The sequence below is a fragment of the Pseudophryne corroboree genome, chromosome 3 (assembly GCF_028390025.1).
Source record: "Pseudophryne corroboree isolate aPseCor3 chromosome 3, aPseCor3.hap2, whole genome shotgun sequence".
Taxonomy (NCBI): Eukaryota; Metazoa; Chordata; class Amphibia; order Anura; family Myobatrachidae; genus Pseudophryne; species Pseudophryne corroboree.
This window is the reverse complement of record NC_086446.1, coordinates 439549420-439572952: the sequence shown is the minus strand read 5'-3', so window position 1 is coordinate 439572952 and position 23533 is coordinate 439549420. Positions and strand designations below refer to the sequence as shown.

General features: G+C 44.8%; 1 long non-coding RNA gene and 5 other non-coding genes across 6 annotated transcripts; 5 read left to right on the top strand and 1 right to left on the bottom strand.

Moving 5' to 3' along the window:
• The first annotated feature begins 1883 nt into the window (after positions 1-1883).
• Positions 1884-3759, top strand: LOC135057879 (uncharacterized). The gene is made up of 4 exons (XR_010244433.1): positions 1884-1955; positions 2259-2339; positions 2922-2987; positions 3736-3759. It is a non-coding gene; the product is annotated as an uncharacterized LOC135057879 (long non-coding RNA).
• Positions 3760-20720: 16961 nt separating this feature from the next.
• TRNAK-CUU (transfer RNA lysine (anticodon CUU)) lies at positions 20721-20793 on the bottom strand. Its single transcript has one exon. It is a non-coding gene; the product is annotated as a tRNA-Lys (tRNA).
• A 107-nt stretch (positions 20794-20900) lies between these two features.
• TRNAG-GCC (transfer RNA glycine (anticodon GCC)) lies at positions 20901-20971 on the top strand. The gene has a single exon. It is a non-coding gene; the product is annotated as a tRNA-Gly (tRNA).
• A 295-nt stretch (positions 20972-21266) lies between these two features.
• TRNAS-GCU (transfer RNA serine (anticodon GCU)) lies at positions 21267-21337 on the top strand. Its single transcript has one exon. It is a non-coding gene; the product is annotated as a tRNA-Ser (tRNA).
• Positions 21338-22008: 671 nt separating this feature from the next.
• TRNAG-GCC (transfer RNA glycine (anticodon GCC)) lies at positions 22009-22079 on the top strand. The gene has a single exon. It is a non-coding gene; the product is annotated as a tRNA-Gly (tRNA).
• A 1040-nt stretch (positions 22080-23119) lies between these two features.
• Positions 23120-23190, top strand: TRNAG-GCC (transfer RNA glycine (anticodon GCC)). Its single transcript has one exon. It is a non-coding gene; the product is annotated as a tRNA-Gly (tRNA).
• Positions 23191-23533: the final 343 nt, after the last annotated feature.

Below are 23533 nucleotides of genomic sequence, written 5' to 3'. Positions count from 1 at the left end.
CCACCACCACCACCACCTGCTGCGCTGCCAGGTATTGTGTAACGAGAATTCTGGTGCTACTGTCATCGTTGTTACACTACTGTACATGTGTCCTGGATACTGTGCAGTACATGTTTCCAATTGACAGCTTCACTTACAGTACTGTTATTTTTTTTCCCACAGTACCACCACCACCACCACCACCACCTGCTGCGCTGCCAGGTATTGTGTAACGAGAATTCTGGTGCTACTGTCATCGTTGTTACACTACTGTACATGTGTCCTGGATACTGTACAGTACATGTTTCCAATTGACAGCTTCACTTACAGTACTGTTATTTTTTTTCCCACAGTACCACCACCACCACCACCACCACCACCACCACCTGCTGCGCTGCCAGGTATTGTGTAACGAGAATTCTGGTGCTACTGTCATCGTTGTTACACTACTGTACATGTGTCCTGGATACTGTACAGTACATGTTTCCAATTGACAGCTTCACTTACAGTACTGTTATTTTTTTTCCCACAGTACCACCACCACCACCACCACCACCTGCTGCGCTGCCAGGTATTGTGTAACGAGAATTCTGGTGCTACTGTCATCGTTGTTACACTACTGTACATGTGTCCTGGATACTGTACAGTACATGTTTCCAATTGACAGCTTCACTTACAGTACTGTTATTTTTTTTCCCACAGTACCACCACCACCACCACCACCACCTGCTGCGCTGCCAGGTATTGTGTAACGAGAATTCTGGTGCTACTGTCATCGTTGTTACACTACTGTACATGTGTCCTGGATACTGTACAGTACATGTTTCCAATTGACAGCTTCACTTACAGTACTGTTATTTTTTTTCCCACAGTACCACCACCACCACCACCACCACCACCACCACCTGCTGCGCTGCCAGGTATTGTGTAACGAGAATTCTGGTGCTACTGTCATCGTTGTTACACTACTGTACATGTGTCCTGGATACTGTACAGTACATGTTTCAAATTGACAGCTTCACTTACAGTACTGTTATTTTTTTTCCCACAGTACCAACACCACCACCACCACCACCTGCTGCATCCGAGAGCTCCGGAAGTGGTAATAATTACTTTTTGTTACAGACACACTAGTTTCCTACAGTATTACTGTAATTTTTGTATTTTACAATACTTGTCATCTTTTACACACAGACCGCCTCGTAATTGATACAGAGGAGGAGCTCATTCCCATTGATTCGGGGGAGGAAGAGGAGCCAGATTATAGTAAGTACAGTAGGATTTTCTCAAGCCCATTCTTAAAAGTATTGACCAAGTCCACTTTTATTACTTTTCAGGCAGGGAATTCCAAACATGTACTGTACAGTATTCCCCTCACTGTGAAGACCCCTTTTCGCCTCTGTGCGAAATCGCCTCTACTTCAACAAGAGTTACTGTGCACGTGTCCTCTGTGTCCATCTTATCAAAAACCGTTCCTGTGTATTGTCCCCTTACTGTATACAGTATATTTGTAAAGGTTAATCATGTCCCCTCTTAATCTCCTCTTTTCCAATGTAAACATGCCTAGCCTGCCTTTCCTTGTATTCCATCTTCTCAATCCACTTCATCACTTTGGTCGCCCGCCTCTAAACCTTTTGTAGTTCCACGATATCCATTTTGTATTATGGTGCCCAAAATTGTGCATCCGACCCACCCTCCACTAGCCTAACCCTCCAATCATACTCTGAATCCACACTCTGCATTCTGAATGTCGGGATCCAGACAGCAGGTCTTTTAAATACAGTACTGTATGTCCCCTACCGCTGGACAGTCATTCTGCTCCTACTGTATTATGAATATATCTCTGCCTCCTGTAGCACTGTACTACTGTGCAATTTTGTAGTAACTGTACTCTACTGTATTTTGTTTATAATATTTTTTTATTTTCAACTCAGTAATTATTGACAGTGAGGATGAAAAACCCTCTCCCCAACTTGGTAAGTAAACTGCAGTATTGTACTGTACTGTACATTGTGTTAAACCAATGGGTTGGGTTTGCGTGACCAGCAGTCAGGATTCTAGCGGTCAGGTGACCGACAGTGGCATCCTGATTGCAGCAATCCCAACAGGGTGAGGTACGGTATCCTAACCCTCCTCCACTACCCCCTGATTCTGGCCTCGACATTCTCGTCTCTGTGTGCGAAATTTACTCTCCTCCTCCAATTCCTGACTGAATTTTTGCTTTACTGTATTCAACACAGAATACAAAAGTATATTTCATGGATTTTTTGCTTTCACAGGCCCTACACTGTCACAGGCGGTGGCGGAGGAGGAGGACCAGGACTCTACCTCTATGTCCATCACCTCACTGCACCCATTAAGTAAGTCCAGTCCGGTACATCGTGCCTCTGTAGAGCCAGTTTGAGCAAGGAGAGATTGATTGCTTCTTTTTTTGGTGGGGGCCCAAACCAACCAGTCATTTCAGCCACAGTCGTGTGGCAGACCCTGTTTATATAACATAAGGGTGGTTGGGAGGGCCCAATCACAATTCCATCTTGCACCTCTTTTTTTATTTATTTTTTTATTTATTTATCTTTGCATCATGTGATGTTTGGGGAAAATTGTTATAAGGTTTGATGTAAAAAAAAGGTTAAAAAAAAGAGGCAGATTAGATGGGCAAAGTGGTTCTTACAGTATTTGTCATCAAATTCTATGTTTCTGTATGCAGACCCTCCAACATGACCCGCCGCACTGCTCTGTTTCTAGACTTCCCTCTTAATTTATGATTTCCATCACCTGTGTTGAACTAGTTATATGATAAGAAAGCTGTTTCTTCACAGGTGATGGCAATAATAAATTAAGAGGGAAGTCCAGAACCAGAGCATTTTGTACCATGTTGGAGGGTATGTGTATTTCCTGGAATTAACCTTTTTTTTTTTTCACATTAATGTTTTTTTTCACAGGCCCTACACTGGAACAGGCCACGGAGGAGGAGGAGGAGGATGATGATGATGCTGCTGCATTTAGTGGTAAGAATTATTACTGACATTGATCTGATGCCATCAGAGTAGCACTTTTCATCAGATTTTTCTGGCAAATGCGTAGAAATCGGATGAAAATTGTTTTTGTTTGAACTGGTGATATTGCCCATACAGTAGCAACCGATCACATCCCACATTAACATTTACAGTATCTAGTTACACTTACAGACGATAATACAGTACAGTAGGTAATATTTGATTGGTTGCTACTGTATGGACAACATCCTGTTCTAAAAAAAACACCCATCTTACTCAATTTCTCTCTCTCTCTCTCTCTCACCCCTTGTCACTGTCTCTCCATTCATCTCTCTAGATACTGTCAGTGATGAATTTCCCATTAGGCACGAGAGGCACGTACTGTACCTAGTGGCGGCATCTGTTTGGGGGCCTCAGTTGGATGCTTACAGTATGCTAATACTGTCATCCCAAAAATTACCACTACAGTAACTGCTAAATATTTTAAGTGTACTGTACAATATGCACATACAGTACTGTACAGTATACATAATTCAAAAGAAAAAAGAGTTGCTACTGTACCTTATTCTAGTCATAATCACCGGCATACGGGTCACTCACAAATTTTCTGATGGTCTCGGTGGGGTCCCTTGGAATCACCATGCCTGTCACAAGCATACCTTTTTTTACCCACCTGACACTGGGCCTGGACACTAGTGTACTATTACTATACTTTTTACTGTATACTGTATCTTATAATATTCTTCTCTTTTACCCACAGACGACGAGCCAGAATACATTTTTGGTAAATACAGTATACTGTACAGTAGCAATAGTTGGTACTGTAATTACAGTATTTTTTTTTCTCCAACATTATTTTAAGTCAAACTGATATGACTAACTGTACTGTATTATCTTTTTACAGTCCGTCGCCAACCAGTGGAGGAGACACCTGGTAATAAAATAGAAATACATAATGCACTGTACTGTATTCTAACTTACTGTAACATGTATAACACTGAGCTGATCATCTTCACACCCTCTGACATAACCTTACAGTACAAACTGTACTTTCTCTCCTTTTTCACCCTCTTCACTCCACAAATGCATGCTGCGTTTCCTGACTACTGATATAATAGTGTGTAGAGCGTAGCGAGGCACCGTGCCCACCGCGTGGCGAGCGAAGCAAGCATGCAAGGGGCTGCTTTCCGCTCGCCGCCCCTGTCGGGATTGTGTGGTCGGGATTCCGGCGTCTGTATTTTGACTGCCGGGATCCCGTCCAGCGGGATTACGTACTGATCTCCAGTCTGAGCCTGCCCTAGGCATAGGCATACTTGCCAAATGCCCAGGGGCACAAGCAGCTTCTGCTGATTAATATGATATGCAGCATGCCTACAGTATATTCTGTGCATACAAAATGCATTACTAATGTGCAGCATTATGTGTATACAGTACTTTGTTGTGTAACATATACTGTAGCAAGGGCACTACTGTGTGGTCTAATGTGAACAAAGAGCAATATGATGTGATGCAATGTGAATAAGTGGGAATACTTTGAGGAGTAATGTGGTACTATCATATGATGTAACGAGAAAAAGAGACACTATTGCATGATATGTTGTGAATAAAGTTGCAGTACTGTGTGGCGTCATTTCAGATTGGGGAATTACTGTGTGGCCTTGCCCCTTCCCAGCAAGAACATGCACCGTTTTGGGATGCACACCGAATGTGCACACTGTTGCTATTTTAAACATACAGTACAGTAAGTTGGAGGAGCACCAAAATGACGACTGCTATGGTTGAGGGGTGATGGTGCTGGGAAAGGGGTACAGGCTCAGAGGCGGAAATAGCATCTGTGCAAGGGGGCAGCATCCAAAAACTTGACTAGGGAATCATATTATTTATGGCTGGCTCTGAGTACAGTCCACTATTATGGATAGTACTCCCTACAACACCACCTACAGTACTGTAACCCTCTTTTTTCTGAAGCGGTCATGAAATGTCATGACTGCTAATACATACAGTAAATGTCTACAGTATTTGTACTGTGGTGTTTAATTCCTTTGACAATTTGTTTATGACCTATTGAAGCTAAACTCTTGTACAGTACTTTATATTTTGAATACCAGCAATACAGTATAATACTGTACCTACAGTATACAGTAATAATTGTTTACTATTTGAATGTGACTAAATGTTTTTTTTTCTCCAATATAGTGCCAATTATTTATGGGGGCCCCAGACAGGGGCAAGATAGGTGGGCTGGCCCAGAAGCGGGCAGGCAGCAGCCCACTTATACAAGAGGTAAACTAAAGCAATGTTTAAATTACCTCGACAGCATACAGTAGTGTTTGATTTACTGTACTGACAATACAGTACTGTACATTGTAAATAACAATATTGTCTAATATAGAGTAAAGTACTGTATTGCCATTACTACACTGTAAAGTATTCAGTATTTGTTTTGTAATACTGTCCTTTTTTTCCCACAGAACAGTTGCAGCGTGCCATCCAGCTCCAGCGGGTGGTGGTCCACCTCCTAGTGGACCACTATTTTAATATTTTATTAAGTTTAATTTAATTTTATTTAATAAAAATTTTTGTTCTTGTACTCCATTGTATAGTATCTTTTTCTACTGTATAAGATAGGCATACTGTACACCATACAATTATCTGGCAGATAATCTGCAAGATCTGGCTGTTTGTAATGAAATTCTCTCCTAATTTAGCTGTGGTGTACAGTACCTCCTGAGTGTGCTGGGGTGCTTTCTGGCCAGTTTGGGGTGATTTGGAGCAAGTTTGGTCGGCCATCTGGCCGACATGTGCTGTCGACTGTTTGGCAAACATGTGTTTTCACTCCAGCATGTGTGTGTCAGGCATTTTGTGTGTGTCAGGCATTTTGTGTGTGTCAGGCATTTTGTGTGTGTCAGGCATTTTGTGTGTGTCAGCCATTTTATGTGTGTCAGCCATTGCTGTGTGGTTCCACAAATGTTAGCGTGTCAAAGTGCTGACCACTGACACCACTATTTCACTTTGTACCGCATGCCTTTTGTGGAACCACACAGCCCAGCATGACTTATTGCTGGGCTGTGTGGTTCCACAAATTTTCTTGGAAAACAAATGAACATGAGTGTCTTTACTTTAATACTTTTTTTTTTTTTTCCCCCACAGATATCTATATACACAAGAAAAGAATGTAACGAAGAACAAACTACTTTTTTGTTTTAATTAACTTTCAAACTTTATTTAAAAAAAAACACCTTTTTTTTCTTCAATAAACTTTTAAAAATAGAAGTTTCCTGTGGTTTTTATTAAAATATGAAATGCAAGATGCCTAACCAAGTTGTTTTACATACAGTATACCACTCTTAATTGAATTCCCATCATACAGTAGTACTAATTTATACAGTACAGGAAGTTGGGAATACAAACATTGGAAACCACGTCATGTTTATTTTAAGAAACACTTTATTTACGGACAAAATCATTTGGAACATGTAACATCACACATACTGTACTGTATTGTAATAAAGCCAACATCACACATACTGTACGGTACTTTAATCAAAAGGTAACAGCACAAATACAGTAACAATATCAACTTTAACATTTTTATAATTTATTTTTTTGTGGTGGTGGTGCGGGGTAATGGTTTTTGTACTTTATTTTTAGGTTTTGCTTTTTTGAATTATTTTTCGTTTTTGTCTTTTGCTTTTTAACACTGTCGCATACGGACACCAGAATAGAGGACTGACAACAGCAGCCCCTGGATGGAAACGCAGCCCAAGGCCCCAGATGGACACAGCACAATGGACTCGGCTGCTACTGGATAGATACAGCAGCGCCCAAAAAATCAACAGGAATAAAAGGGGCAACTTGTAACAGGCCCTTACATTACCAGGAATGTGGTGAGCCAAGTTCATGCACTCCCCTTTGAGTAACCGAGCTGCTCCAAGTGGATTCAGCACAGTGCATGCAGCCCCAGAAAATGTACAGGTCATACAGGTACATTGACACAATTTTTTAGCTTCAGCTGTGTGAAGCTGATGTGCTGAAGCTAGGAGGTAGGTAATGATCTGGTTTCATCATAGTCGAGCTTCCAAGTCATTTTCCTCTTCGTTCTCAGCACAGAGTTTATGGTATCCCTTATCTTCCTCTTTTCTGGATCACCAATCCTCACGCGGCGTTCACACCTAGCCATGATGTCATGTACCAGATTTTTGGGCAGCGGAAGTTTGCCCTTGGAACCATCAAAGTTCACACGATTGGCCCACGTCAAGTATTTGTCGTACCGTACATGGTGCTGGAACAGAGAATATGCATATTTCTGAATATGTCCATTTGAAGCTCTGTACAGATGGTCGTCCAGGGAAGTTGAGATGACAGCCAGGGCAATATTGTTCAGAGAGCCTCCGAATGTATTGCGAAGTGGCCTGTGAGCAGGTGTGCTGGTCATCATTGGTGTTCCTGGCAACAGCACACTTGAATCCAGGCCTCTGCGGTCGTCCAGCCCTCTGCGGTCCTCCAGGCCTCCTCTGCGGTCCTCCAGGTCTCTTCTGCGGTCCTCCTGGTCTCTTCTGCGGTCCTCCTGGTCTCTTCTGCGGTCCTCCAGGCCTCCTCTGCGGTCGTCCAAGTCGCTGACTTCGTCCAGTCCGCTGCTGTGGTCCAGGCCTCTGCGGTCCTCCAGGCCTCCTCTGCGGTCCTCCAGGCCTCCTCTGCGGTCCTCCAGGCCTCCTCTGCGGTCCTCCAGGCCTCCTCTGCGGTCCTCCAGGCCTCCTCTGCGGTCCTCCAGGCCTCCTCTGCGGTCCTCCAGGCCTCTTCTGCGGTCCTCCAGGCCTCCTCTGCGGTCCTCCAGGCCTCCTCTGCGGTCCTCCAGGTCTCTTCTGCGGTCCTCCAGGCCTCCTCTGCGGTCCTCCAGGCCTCCTCTGCGGTCCTCCAGGCCTCCTCTGCGGTCCTCCAGGCCTCCTCTGCGGTCCTCCAGGCCTCCTCTGCGGTCCTCCATGTTTCCTCTGCGGTCCTCCAGGCCTCCTCTGCGTTCGCCCAAGTCGCTGACTTCGTCCAGTCCGCTGCTGTGGTCCAGGCCTCTGCGGTCCTCCAGGTCTCTTCTGCGGTCCTCCAGGTCTCTTCTGCGGTCCTCCAGGTCTCTTCTGCGGTCCTCCAGGCCTCCTCTGCGTTCGCCCAAGTCGCTGACTTCGTCCAGTCCGCTGCTGTGGTCCAGGCCTCTGCGGTCCTCCAGGTCTCTTCTGCGGTCCTCCAGGTCTCCTCTGCGGTCCTCCAGGCATCCTCTGCGGTCCTCCATGCCGCTGACTTCGTCCAGTCCGCTGCGGTCCTCCAGGTCTCCTCTGCGGTCGTCCAGGCCTCCTCTGCGGTCGTCCAGGCCTCCTCTGCGGTCCTCCAGGCCTCCTCTGCGGTCCTCCAGGCCTCCTCTGCGGTCCTCCAGGCCTCCTCTGCGGTCGTCCATGCCGCTGACTTCGTCCAGTCCGCTGCGGTCCTCCAGGTCTCCTCTGCGGTCGTCCAGGCCTCCTCTGCGGTCGTCCAGGCCTCCTCTGCGGTCATCCAGGCCTCCTCTGCGGTCCTCCAGGCCTCCTCTGCGGTCCTCCAGGCCTCCTCTGCGGTCCTCCAGGCCTCCTCTGCGGTCCTCCAGGCCGCTGACTTCGTCCAGTCCGCTGCGGTCCTCCAGGCCTCCTCTGCGGTCCTCCAGGCCTCCTCTGCGGTCCTCCAGGCCTCCTCTGCGGTCCTCCAGGCCTCCTCTGCGGTCGTCCATGCCGCTGACTTCGTCCAGTCCGCTGCGGTCCTCCAGGCCTCCTCTGCGGTCCTCCAGGCCTCCTCTGCGGTCCTCCAGGCCTCCTCTGCGGTCGTCCATGCCGCTGACTTCGTCCAGTCCGCTGCGGTCCTCCAGGCCTCCTCTGCGGTCCTCCAGGCCTCCTCTGCGGTCCTCCAGGCCTCCTCTGCGGTCCTCCAGGCCTCCTCTGCGGTCCTCCAGGCCTCGGTCGTCCAGGCCGCTGACTTGAACCGCTTGGTGGTGTGTTGCAATGATGGTGCGGCAAACTCCAACTTGCCATTCTTCCCTCGTTTGTTCAATGACTTTCTTCATGGCTTCTACCATCTGTTCCTTTATGCCTTCTTTAAGGCCAGCCACATCGGTCTGCAGCTGATTGACCTGTCCACCAACTTCTGACTCCATATTGGTCACCTTACTGAGTAGCTCCTTTAGTAAAACAGGACAGGTACACTGGCAGTCCTGCACTTTGGTGTTCACATCTGTGAAATGCAACCTTCTTCGTGGTGAATGTGTCATGTCTTCTTGTCCAGGGGTGGCTACATGGTCCAAAAAAGAAGCTTCCTGATGCAGCGTGTTTGTCACGTCCTCTAGCACCGGTATTTCCAGATTCATTGGCTGAACACTGTGATCTGCAGGAGATGGAACAATTACATCATTTGCCACACCACATATCATCTCCAACGTATTATTCTTTGCCTTGGCATTTTTTCGTGGTTTCACCACATTTTCTTTCTGAGCCGCCTTGGCAGTTTTCTTCTTCTTTTGTGGAACTAATGCAGCAAGTTTCTGTGCCACTGATGGGTGGGTTTTGGCACTCCCGTAAAATCTGGTAGTCTGCATTCTTTGTCTTTTGTCTAAAAATATAAAAACCACAATAAGAAAACATGTAAAGCACAGCATGCTAAAAATAGCAAACAACTGTACATTTTCAAATAAAGTGCACAACAGTAAAGTGCAAATACTGTACTGTACAGTATTTGCCTTTTTTCCCTGTGCCTCCCAACAAGAACCTCTGCAGGAGGGACAGAATGCTCTGTTACGGACTTCAGTTTAAATATACAGTATGATTACCATCACCTGTGCGAACAACTATACTGTACAGTAGTTACTGTATTTGATAAGATAGGTGTTTCACCACAAGTGATAGCAATCATTCAGTACTACTGCACATACCTGTAGTACACCGGGATAAGCAAGGTCTATGTACATTACGTTATACCGAGCTGGATCGCTTAGCAACCTGACAAAATGGCCACCGACCGTGAACTCCCAGCACGTGGCAGCGCTTGGATATGGAGTGAGATACAGTATGGTACAGTCCAGGGGCAATGCTGAAGGAGCGTCACAATCCCCTAGCTCAATTACTAGAGCCATCTTAACAGCAGTGTGGGCCCCTGGACACAGCAATGCACTGGGGCCCCTACCCACTCACCAGCGGAAGGGGTGGGGGGAGCTATCAGCGGCAGCTTTGATGCTCCGCGGGGGATAGGGGGGGTTCTATCTTTCGCTCAGTATGTACAGTAGGACCTGGAGAAATAATTTCTGCTAATTATTCCTTTACTGCACAGATGGGGCAGGAAGGAGAACACTAAACTGTAGAAGGGGGCATTGTGCTGAATGAAGGGGCCCTGGTACAGTACATGACTTCCAGGGTGGTAGGGGGTGTTTAATACACAGGGGAGGAGTGGATAATGGAGTGGGCTTAATATTAGTGTTATGGACTGCAATTAGTTTCCTGTATGAAACAGATACAGTACAGTAAATAACCCTCCTTGGAAGTGCATGGGCCCTGTGAGACTTACAGTAGTGTACAGCATAAGGGTCGACTGACATGATGTACAAGCATTACATACAGTACATGTCAGTACTGTATGTAAATTCTTCAATTATTGCCTAACAACAATGCTGCTTACTGTATATTAAATACTGTAGGCCTAGAAATGTGCATCTCAATATAGTAGTTAAAAACACAGGGGCCTATGTGGATAAGCGAGTTCTATGCACACTAAAAATGGCCACCGACCGTGAACCCCCAGCACGTGGCAGCGCTCGGATATGTAGTGAGATACAATATGGCATACATTTCACAGTTCAGGGGGCAATGCTGAAGGAGCGTCACAATCCCCTAGCTCAATTACATTGGGATAAGCGAGGTCTATGCACATTACGGTATACCGAGCTGGATCGCTTAGCAACCTGACAACATGGCCGCCGACCGTGAACTCCCAGCACGTGGCAGCGCTCGGATATGTAGTGAGAGATGGTATACATTTTAAAATACACCGGGATAAGTTGTACAGGCCATGGAGCAATGCACAGGGACATTCATCATTTACGTACAGTATATAAATAATTGTAAACCGTAAATGAAAGAATTACCGGTCAAATACTGTATGACGAAACTGTGTCAATGAGCTGGAACAGTATGGCCTGTGAAGAAGTTTTCGAAGGCAGAAACGGAGAGCAAATTATCAGGAGATTTCTGAAAGGTCGGAGAAGATCCACACAGCAAGTCTGCCTACGAGGAAACAGATTTGCAAAGTGGGTAGCGTAAAGCCTAACAACAATGCTGCTTACTGTATATTAAATACTGTAGGCCTAGAAATGTGCATCTCAATATAGTAGTTAAAAACACAGGGGCCTATGTGGATAAGCGAGTTCTATGCACACTAAAAATGGCCACCGACCGTGAACCCCCAGCACGTGGCAGCGCTCGGATATGTAGTGAGATACAGTATGGCATACATTTCACAGTTCAGGGGGCAATGCTGAAGGAGCGTCACAATCCCCTAGCTCAATTACATTGGGATAAGCGAGGTCTACTGTATGCACATTACGGTATACCGAGCTGGATCGCTTAGCAACCTGACAAAATGGCCGCCGACCGTGAACTCCCAGCACGTGGCAGCGCTCGGATATGTAGTGAGATACAATATGGCATACATTTCACAGTTCAGGGGGCAATGCTGAAGGAGCGTCACAATCCCCTAGCTCAATTACATTGGGATAAGCGAGGTCTACTGTATGCACATTACGGTATACCGAGCTGGATCGCTTAGCAACCTGACAAAATGGCCGCCGACCGTGAACTCCCAGCACGTGGCAGCGCTCGGATATGTAGTGAGATACAATATGGCATACATTTCACAGTTCAGGGGGCAATGCTGAAGGAGCATCACAATCCCCTAGCTCAATTACATTGGGATAAGCGAGGTCTACTGTATGCACATTACGGTATACCGAGCTGGATCGCTTAGCAACCTGACAAAATGGCCGCCGACCGTGAACTCCCAGCACGTGGCAGCGCTCGGATATGTAGTGAGATACAATATGGCATACATTTCACAGTTCAGGGGGCAATGCTGAAGGAGCGTCACAATCCCCTAGCTCAATTACATTGGGATAAGCGAGGTCTATGCACATTACGGTATACCGAGCTGGATCGCTTAGCAACCTGACAACATGGCCGCCGACCGTGAACTCCCAGCACGTGGCAGCGCTCGGATATGTAGTGAGAGATGGTATACATTTTAAAATACACCGGGATAAGTTGTACAGGCCATGGAGCAATGCACAGGGACATTCATCATTTACGTACAGTATATAAATAATTGTAAACCGTAAATGAAAGAATTACCGGTCAAATACTGTATGACGAAACTGTGTCAATGAGCTGGAACAGTATGGCCTGTGAAGAAGTTTTCGAAGGCAGAAACGGAGAGCAAATTATCAGGAGATTTCTGAAAGGTCGGAGAAGATCCACACAGCAAGTCTGCCTACGAGGAAACAGATTTGCAAAGTGGGTAGCGGGCGGTGACTGAGACGCTCTTTTATTCACATTCAAAAGTACCTGTACAGTATGCTCTGTGATTGGTGTAAGGATGAATGCGCCTATATTGGCACCAATCACAGCGGTAAGAATTCCTTTTGTGTGAATGTGAATAAAAGAGCGTCTCAGTCACCGCCCCGCTACCCACTTTGCAAAGCTGTTTCCTCGTAGGCAGACTTGCTGTGTGGATCTTCTCCGACCTTTCAGAAATCTCCTGATAATTTGCTCTCCGTTTCTGCCTTCGATAACTTCTTCACAGGCCATACTGTTCCAGCTCATTGACACAGTTTCGTCATACAGTATTTGACCGGTAATTCTTTCATTTACGGTTTACAATTATTTATATACTGTACGTAAATGATGAATGTCCCTGTGCATTGCTCCATGGCCTGTACAACTTATCCCGGTGTATTTTAAAATGTATACCATCTCTCACTACATATCCGAGCGCTGCCACGTGCTGGGAGTTCACGGTCGGCGGCCATGTTGTCAGGTTGCTAAGCGATCCAGCTCGGTATACCGTAATGTGCATAGACCTCGCTTATCCCAATGTAATTGAGCTAGGGGATTGTGACGCTCCTTCAGCATTGCCCCCTGAACTGTGAAATGTATGCCATATTGTATCTCACTACATATCCGAGCGCTGCCACGTGCTGGGAGTTCACGGTCGGCGGCCATTTTGTCAGGTTGCTAAGCGATCCAGCTCGGTATACCGTAATGTGCATACAGTAGACCTCGCTTATCCCAATGTAATTGAGCTAGGGGATTGTGACGCTCCTTCAGCATTGCCCCCTGAACTGTGAAATGTATGCCATATTGTATCTCACTACATATCCGAGCGCTGCCACGTGCTGGGAGTTCACGGTCGGCGGCCATTTTGTCAGGTTGCTAAGCGATCCAGCTCGGTATACCGTAATGTGCATAGACCTCGCTTATCCCAATGTAATTGAGCTAGGGGATTGTGACGCTCCTTCAGCATTGCCCCCTGAACTGTGAAATGTATGCCATACTGTATCTCACTACATATCCGAGCGCTGCCACGTGCTGGGGGTTCACGGTCGGTGGCCATTTTTTGTGTGCATAGAACTCGCTTATCCACATAGGCCCCTGTGTTTTTAACTACTATATTGAGATGCACATTTCTAGGCCTACAGTATTTAATATACAGTAAGCAGCATTGTTGTTAGGCAATAATTGAAGAATTTACATACAGTACTGACATGTACTGTATGTAATGCTTGTACATCATGTCAGTCGACCCTTATGCTGTACACTACTGTAAGTCTCACAGGGCCCATGCACTTCCAAGGAGGGTTATTTACTGTACTGTATCTGTTTCATACAGGAAACTAATTGCAGTCCATAACACTGAAGTTGTATTTTCAGTACTGTACAGTATACAATACTTAAATTTGAACATCAGGTACTGGATAGTAAACATGTACAGTATTAACTTCTATCATAAAACTCTTATGCATTTTCAGATGTGTAAATTTTAGACTACAGTATTCACAAATGTTTTCTCTCCATACAGGAATTATAGTTGGACAACATGCCAGTAACTATCAACAAAACGATGAGCAAGATAATCGCCAACATGAAAAAAGAAAATAAAACCATCAAAGAGATCCATGCATGGCTCAAGGAAAGTGGCATTATAGTCACTTTAGAAACGGTGCGCTATCATGCATTCGAGAGAACAACGCCCAGATTTGTATTTCCTACAAAATGCACATGGTACGTACTGTACACTACTGTAATGTTTAAATGACTTGCTTTATACCATAAACAATTTTTTTGAAATAAAATAAAAACTTCATCAATTGTAACTGTGATTGTGCTGTTCATGAATTCATATTTTTCATACTGTATTGTACTGTAGGAGAGTGCAACAAATTGTGGAGGAACTAACTCGTGAGGATGATGAGCGTACTGCTCTGCAAATAAAACGAATTCTCCATTCCAAGTATGACCTGGACATATCGGCCACCAGCATCAGAAGGATGCGACGGAAAATGGGATGGACCTTTGGCGCAACAAGGTAAAATACTGAAAGCAGTATAAACCATACAGTAAATGCACTGTTAATAATCCCTTGATACGTGATATAATAATGCCATAAATCATTATACAGAGTGTGTACTTTATACTATATACAGTATGTGTGTGTGTATATACTGTATATACAGTATTCTATCCCAAAAGAGATACCTACTGTATAGGCACTCAGAGACAGCAATGAAGCATTGCCGGCTTATTGTGATGATTACATACTGTATACTGTGTGTGTGTGTTTGTGTGTATGTACAGTATGTATATATATATTACTCTGTATGTAACTTAATGTACTGTATGTACAGTTTAATGTATACAGTAGGTATATAATACAGTATACTGCACATACAGTCTACTGTATATACAGTAATCTGTAAATCTGTAATTTCATAACTGTATCTGATTTCATTATTTTTGGCTCTTCACAGGATATCTCCAATGATAAGAGATGTGAATAAAGAAAAGAGAGTGGAACAGGCACGGCGATGGATTGAGAGTGGTGAAACATTTGATGATGTCATTTTCACAGATGAATCGTCTGTTGCCCTTGAGCGGTTCTCCAGAATGTCATTCAGGAAACGTAACCATATCTCTTTAAAACCACGCCCAAAGCATCCATTGAAAATCCATGTATGGGGAGGCATATCACGATTAGGAGCTGGTCCCCTATTATTTTTCGAAGGTACAGTACAGTACTATACTTTATTCTGTGCCTGTGTTCTGTAAAAATACATGTTGTACTGTAGAGTACGTGTAACTGCACAATAAAAGGAGTTGCTTATTAATGAACAACATTTTTTGATTTCTGTAGGAATCATGGATAAGAAATATTTCCAAGAAACAATAGTAGAGAAATGTATGGTGCCATTTGTGAATAAATATTACCCAACTCACCATAGGATATTCCAAGACAATGATCCTAAACACTCCGCCTCAGCCAAATTTATGGAAGAGAAAGGTATGAATTGGGAACGCACACCACCAGAGTGAGTATTCTTTCAACAGTGTACAAGTAAAATTTTGGATAGCACTCTAGTACTGTAAAAAAAAATTTTGTTTAATAAACAGTACAATATTGTATGTTTAATTTTCTCTATTTACTGTAATGTACTGTAATTAATTTTTTCTATACGCTTTTTTTTTTTTTTTAATTAGATCACCAGACATGAACCCAATCGAATTAGTGTGGGCTCAATTGAAGAGGTACGTTAGGAGTGTTGCAAAGCCAACAACAAAACAGCAACTGGTGGATGGGATAAAGAAATTTTGGCTAGAAGTACTCACACCTGAACATTGTAATAATTATATAAATCACCTGTATAAAGTATTACCTGTTGTAGTTGAAAGAAATGGTCAAGCCACAAATATGTAGTTCTGTATTTTCTGTTTAAAATTTTAAATTGGTGCATTATTAAAAAAAATGATAAAATTGCCTTTGTCTGATTATTGCATAAACTAATGTAGAATATTATACAGTAGTAATGTTATTGATGTGTACTGTATGAACAGTTATTTTCAGTTTTATAAGTCCTGAATAAGAGTACTGTACATTTTGATCAGTGCAGTACATGGAATCGGATGTTGTAATACTTTATTTTTACATTAATATTGATGTTTTTCCAATAAATATTCAATTTTACAGTATGGTACGGTACAGTACATGAGGGTACCTGTACAGTATGATACGTCATTATGGGGGAGAAATACTGTATCCACTAAATGTACAGTAAAATGTTTTTTTCTTATTACAAACACACAAATGCATCTCAGATGGAAATATGCTATACACAGCAGACAGCTTATGGTGACAGAACTTCCCTACTGTATCCCCACCCATAGTCGTGGTATATTTTAGATTGCCTAATGAGACACTCCTGCAGCATTGCCAATGATTCATGTAAAACCTGTGTGCAAACAGTATCTGTATTGAATGCAAAGTACAGTAAGAGTACAGTATACAGTATTATCAGAGCCAAACCTGACCAACATGATGCCCTAGGCTAGATTTTGGCTGATGCCCTCTTGCACAGATGCTACGTAGTTCCGCCTCTAACCCTGCACCCCTTTCCCAGCACCATCACCCATTTTGGCGCTCCTACCCCCTATAATCTAAATAAGAACAATGTGCACATTTAGTGCCAGCCCAAAACAGTGTACAGTATGTTCTTGCTGGGAAGGGGCATGGTAACACAATAATACCCGAAGATGAAATGACACAACACAGTACTGCAACTTTATTCACATTATATCATGCAGTGGTGTCTCTTATTCTCATGACATCATATCATAGTACCACATTACTCCTAACAGTAATGCCCCTTATTCACATTACACCCCACCACATTCATCTTTATTTACATTAGACCACAGGTTCTCAAACTCAGTCCTCAGGACCCCACACAGTGCAGGTTTTGCAGGTCTCACAGAATCACAAGTGAAAAAATTAGCTCCACCTACTGTATGGACCTTCTAAAATGTGTCAGTTAGTAATGAATACATCTGTGCACTTGCTGGTTTACCTGCAAAACATGCACTGTGTGGGGTCCTGAGGACCAAGTTTGAGAACCACTGCATTAGACCATGCAGTAGTGCCCTTTCCTTATGTTACACCAGAAAATATTGTAGTACACCTTATACACATACAGTACAGTAATGCCACACATTAGTAATGCATTTCATATTTAAATTTTCTGATTTAATTTCATAGAGCCGCAGTCACTCACAGAATATAGGCATGTACTGTAGCATCTCATTTTATTCTGCAGAAGCTGATTATTCCCGTTTGGCTAGTTTGCCGCCTCTGTACAGTATATCACAATAGAAAAAAGTTATAGTGTCAGTGAAAAAAGCACCTCATGACAGATACTGTACACAAGCTCATGTCTAAATACTGTATACTGTAAGCAGTGACATTAAGGGGTACAGTACTGTATATGCAATTGCAGTCGAATTCCGGAAGGAATACGGAAAAAATGGACACGGGATCCCCCATCTTTTTAGAACCAGCACCGGGCTCTGCGCCTGGTCCTGGTGCAAAAAATAAGGGGGACAAAAAAAGCGTAGGGGTTCCCCATATTTTTTGAATCAGCACTGGGCTCCACTAGCTGGACAGATAATGCACAGCCGGGGGAGACTTTTATACAGGTCCCTGCGGCCATGGAATTAAATACCCAACTAGTCACACCTGGCCGGAGTACCCTGGAGGAGTGGGGGCCCCTTAAATCAAGGGGACCCCCCTCCAGCCACTCGATTATCTCTATCACCCCTGTGTATTGTAGCTAGGGGATTGTGACGCTCCTTCAGCATTGCCCCGTAGCCTGCAAAATCTGTGCTGTTATTTGCTCCATAGCTGAGTGCCTCCTAGGAGCTACTGTAGGAGTCACAGGCGGTAGCCATTTCAATTGAGTCTGCCCTGCTATAGAATTGTACAGGTATGTGTACATTACCGTACGGTGCATAGAACCTTTACAGTAGAAACTCTCCTGCAGCTTTGGCCTGCTTTACTGTATGTACTGTAAAACTTGTGTTTTGTCAGTTTGCTATGCGACCGAGCCCGGTGTAACGTACAGTACTGTAATGTGCATAGACCTCGCTTACAGTATCTCTGTGTATTTTGGCTAGGGGATTGTGACGCTCCTTCAGCATCGCCCCGTAGCCTGCACAGCTTATGCCATTTCTCATTCCATACCCAACTGCTGCCTGCCACGAGGTGGGGGTTCAGGAGGTGGGGGTTCATGGGTAGTGGTCGTTTTGACAGTGTGCTATGCGATTGAGTCCGGTGTACCGTAATACTGTATGCAATCCTACAGTAGCTTATCCCTCCCCTGTGTATTTTGGCTAGGGGATTGTGACGCTCCTTCAGCATTGCCCCATAACCTGCACAAGGGTTCAGGGGCGGCGGCCATTTTGCCAGTGTGCTACAGTATGTCATCGAGTCCGGTGTACCATAATATGCATACTGTGTATTTTAGCTAGGGGATTGTGACGCTCATTCAGCATTGCCCCATAGTCTGTACAATCTGGACTATTACTTGCTCCGTAGCCTAGGGCCTCTGTGGGGCAAGGAGTCATAGGTGGTAGCCATTTCTATTCAGTCTGCCCAGCTACAGAATTGTATGTGTACTGTGTACGGAGCATAGTACCTTAACCTGCATAGAACCTGCACATTATGGTACACCGGACTCGATCGCATAGAACCGCTCATGCAGCTACTGTATGCCCTGGTTTGCAGTATGTGAATAAAAAAAATAATAAAGTGTCTGAAAAAAACTACAGTAACATGCATTCGTACAGTACTTAAGGAATCGAACCCTGGACTCTGAGTATAGGAAGCGAAACACTTCACCACTTCGCCGCAGACAAATGTATAAATCCGTTGGTTTTGATTATGCTGTAATGGCTACGGGATTAGGACGATAACACTGTAGAAAATTCCTAATCTTGAGAGGCAATAGTGAACTTGTAACACACATCCATTTGCGACAGTGTACACTACTGGTTTTACAGTACTGTGTTTTGTCTGCGGGACTTGCACGCTCACATACAGTATTCATAAAGTATTGTAGATGGATCATATACTGTATGCTGTACTACTGTATTTGCGTCGGTGTCGTACTGTATATACTGTACAGTACTGTATTAAATAATGCAGCGTAATGAGTACAGTATTTGCTGTATGCAGCGTAATGAGACGCCTTAGTAAAGTAGTCCTTATTATGTATGTCAGTATTGTATTTTACGGGAGACCACACGCATGCGCAGTGGTGATTGTAAAAAGCGACATCTGGTGGCTGATCGCAGGTATTACACGTAAAGGTAACGCCAAACGTCAAATGTCTGTCTCCGTGCGATTAGATAGCCTCTCTGTGGCTAGGCGCGCCTCGCTACGCCACAGTACGCTGCGTATGGTCGAACGGGACAACCGCCGCGGCCACTCAAGATAAAGGTGGCTACATCTGTACAATGGTACAGGAAGAGAAAAAAACAACTGCCCAACATGGAGCTCAAATACATGACCCTAAGATTAATAGTCTTATGCTCTAGCGACTGTGCTAGTCGGGCTTGGTTACGTAGGCTTGGAGGTGATGGCAAGGCAAGGCATCCTGACACTCCTGCTTTGTTTTATACACTAAAGTACATGAGTAAGTGTAAAATTAGGCATCTGTGGAGCATTGGTGGTTCAGTGGTAGAATTCTCGCCTGCCACGCGTGAGGCCCGGAATCGATTCCCGGCCAATGCAGTCCTGAGTTTTTGCTGATATGGCAGTGTATTTTGTGAAAGTGAGGACAGCCATTTGCGCTGTGGTGGTGCAAGTATACAGTGTTCCACATACAATGGTACAGGAAAAGAAAAAAAACATCCGCCCAATGTGGGGCTCGAACCCACGACCCTGAGATTAAGAGTCTCATGCTTTACCGACTGAGTTAGCAATGCTTGGTAACCGAGGAGTTGTGGTGATGGCAAGGCAAGGCACCCTGACTCTCCTGCTTTGTTTTGTACACTAAAGTACATGAGTAAGTCTAAAATTAAGCATCTGTGGATCATTGGTGGTTCAGTGGTAGAAATCTAGCCGGCCACGTGGGAGGCCGGGTTCAATTCCCGGTCAATACATTCCTGAGTTTTTGCTGATAGAGCAGTGCATTTTGTGAAAGTGAGGACAGCCATTTGCGCTGTGGTGATGCAAGTATACACTGTTCCACATACAATGGTACAGGAAGAGAAAAAAACAACTGCCCAACATGGAGCTCAAATACATGACCCTAAGATTAATAGTCTTATGCTCTAGCGACTGTACTAGTCGGGCTTGGTTACGTAGGCTTGGAGGTGATGGCAAGGCAAGGCATCCTGACACTCCTGCTTTGTTTTATACACTAAAGTACATGAGTAAGTGTAAAATTAGGCATCTGTGGAGCATTGGTGGTTCAGTGGTAGAATTCTCGCCTGCCACGCGTGAGGCCCGGAATCGATTCCCGGCCAATGCAGTCCTGAGTTTTTGCTGATATGGCAGTGCATTTTGTGAAAGTGAGGACAGCCATTTGCGCTGTTGTGGTGCAAGTATACAGTGTTCCACATACAATGGTACAGGAAAAGAAAAAACATCCGCCCAACGTGGGGCTCGAACCCACGACCCTGAGATAAAGAGTCTCATGCTCTACCGACTGAGCTAGTCAGGCTTGGTTGAGAATGTATGGAGGTGATGGCAAGGCAAGGCATCCTGACACTCCTGCTTTGTTTCATACACTAAAGTACACGAGTAAGTGTAAAATTAAGTATCTGTGGAGCAATGGTGGTTCAGTGGTAGAATTCTTGCCTGCCATGCGGGAGGCCTGGGTTCGATTCCCGGCCAATGCAGTCCTGAGTTTTTGCTGATATGGCAGTGTATTTTGTGAAAGTGAGGACAGCCATTTGCGCTGTGGTGGTGCAAGTATACAGTGTTCCACATACAATGGTACAGGAAAAGAAAAAACATCCGCCCAAAGTGGGGCTCTAACCCACGACCCTGAGATTAAGAGTCTCATGCTCTACTGAGCTAGCCAGGCTTGGTTGAGAATGTATGGAGGTGATGGCAAGGCAAGGCATCCTGACACTCCTGCTTTGTTTCCTACACTAAAGTACACGAGTAAGTGTAAAATTAAGTATCTGTGGAGCATTGGTGGTTCAGTGGTAGAATTCTCGCCTGCTACGCGGGATGCCCAGGTTAGATTCCCGGCCAATGCAGTCCTGAGTTTTTGCTGATATGGCAGTGCATTTTGTGAAAGTGAGGACAGCCATTTGCGCTGTGGTGGTGCAAGTTGACAGTGTTCCACGTACAATGGTACAGGAAAAGAAAAAAAACATCCGCCCAATGTGGGGCTCGAACCCACGACCCTGAGATTAAGAGTCTCATGCTTTACCGACTGAGTTAGCAATGCTTGGTAACCGAGGAGTTGTGGTGATTACAAGGCAAGGCATCCTGACTTTCCTGCTTTGTTTTGTACACTAAAGTACAAGAGTAAGTCTAAAATTAAGCATCTGTGGATCATTGGTGTTTCAGTGGTAGAAATCTAGCCGGCCACGTGGGAGGCCGGGTTCAATTCCCGGTCAATACATTACTGAGTTTTTGCTGATGGGGCAGTGCATTTTGTGAAAGTGAGGACAGCCATTTGCGCTGTGGTGATGCAAGTATACACTGTTCCACATACAATGGTACAGGAAGAGAAAAAAACAACTGCCCAACATGGAGCTCAAATACATGACCCTAAGATTAATAGTCTTATGCTCTAGCGACTGTACTAGTCGGGCTTGGTTACGTAGGCTTGGAGGTGATGGCAAGGCAAGGCATCCTGACACTCCTGCTTTGTTTTATACACTAAAGTACATGAGTAAGTGTAAAATTAGGCATCTGTGGAGCATTGGTGGTTCAGTGGTAGAATTCTCGCCTGCCACGCGGGAGGCCCGGGTTCGATTCCCGGCCAATGCAGTCCTGAGTTTTTGCTGATATGGCAGTGCATTTTGTGAAAGTGAGGACAGCCATTTGCGCTGTGGTGGTGCAAGTTGACAGTGTTCCACATACAATGGTACAGGAAAAGAAAAAAAACATCCGCCCAATGTGGGGCTCGAACCCACGACCCTGAGATTAAGAGTCTCATGCTTTACCGACTGAGTTAGCAATGCTTGGTAACCGAGGAGTTGTGTGATGGCAAGGCAAGGCATCCTGACTTTCCTGCTTTGTTTTGTACACTAAAGTACATGAGTAAGTCTAAAATTAAGCATCTGTGGATCATTGGTGTTTCAGTGGTAGAAATCTAGCCGGCCACGTGGGAGGCCGGGTTCAATTCCCGGTCAATACATTACTGAGTTTTTGCTGATAGGGCAGTGCATTTTGTGAAAGTGAGGACAGCCATTTGCGCTGTGGTGATGCAAGTATACACTGTTCCACATACAATGGTACAGGAAGAGAAAAAAACAACTGCCCAACATGGAGCTCAAATACATGACCCTAAGATTAATAGTCTTATGCTCTAGCGACTGTGCTAGTCGGGCTTGGTTACGTAGGCTTGGAGGTGATGGCAAGGCAAGGCATCCTGACACTCCTGCTTTGTTTTATACACTAAAGTACATGAGTAAGTGTAAAACTTGGCATCTGTGGAGCATTGGTGGTTCAGTGGTAGAATTCTCGCCTGCCACGCGTGAGGCCCGGAATCGATTCCCGGCCAATGCAGTCCTGAGTTTTTGCTGATATGGCAGTGTATTTTGTAAAAGTGAGGACAGCCATTTGCGCTGTTGTGGTGCAAGTATACAGTGTTCCACATACAATGGTACAGGAAAAGAAAAAACATCTGCCCAACGTCAGGCTCGAACCCACGACCCTGAGATTAAAAGTCTCATGCTCTACCGACTGAGCTAGCCATGCTTGGTTGAGAATGTATGGAGATGATGGCAAGGCAAGGCATCCTGACACTCCTGCTTTGTTTCATACACTAAAGTACACGAGTAAGTGTAAAGTTAAGTATTTGTGGAGCATTGGTGGTTCAGTGGTAGAATTCTCGCCTGCCACGCAGGAGGCCCGGGTTCGATTCCCGACCAATGCAGTCCTGAGTTTTTGCTGATATGGCAGTGCATTTTGTGAAAGTGAGGACAGCCATTTGCGCTGTGGTGGTGCAAGTTGACAGTGTTCCACATACAATGGTACAGGAAAAGAAAAAAAACATCCGCCCAATGTGGGTCTCGAACCCACGACCCTGAGATTAAGAGTATCATGCTTTTCCGACTGAGTTAGCAATGCTTGGTAACCGAGGAGTTGTGGTGATGGCAAGGCAAGGCATCCTGACTCTCCTGCTTTGTTTTGTACACTAAAGTACATGAGTAAGTCTAAAATTAAGCATCTGTGGATCATTGGTGGTTCAGTGGTAGAAATCTAGCCGGCCACGTGGG